The sequence below is a fragment of the Aptenodytes forsteri genome, unplaced genomic scaffold (genome assembly GCF_000699145.1).
Source record: "Aptenodytes forsteri isolate BGI_AS27 unplaced genomic scaffold, ASM69914v1 Scaffold308, whole genome shotgun sequence".
NCBI classification, from domain to species: Eukaryota; Metazoa; Chordata; class Aves; order Sphenisciformes; family Spheniscidae; genus Aptenodytes; species Aptenodytes forsteri.
The window spans coordinates 827,099-827,336 of record NW_008795475.1 but is presented as its reverse complement, the minus strand read 5'-3'; positions in this window follow the sequence as shown (position 1 = coordinate 827,336).

Below are 238 nucleotides of genomic sequence, written 5' to 3'. Positions count from 1 at the left end.
CGGGGTGCCCAGGCTGGGCCTTGCAGCCTCCTGGGGGGGAGGGATTAAACCCACCTAGCCAGACCCGCGTTGCCCTGAGGCCGCCGGGTTTCCTAAAGGCCACCTCGTGGCTGATGGTCCCTCCCTGCCCAACACCTTGCTGTCACATCCCCCTCCTGCCCGGGAAGGACCTTGCAAACCCCCCTGGGGCCCGCGGCGGCTGCAGCCCCACGGCTGCGGGAGCTGATCCCCCGTGGAG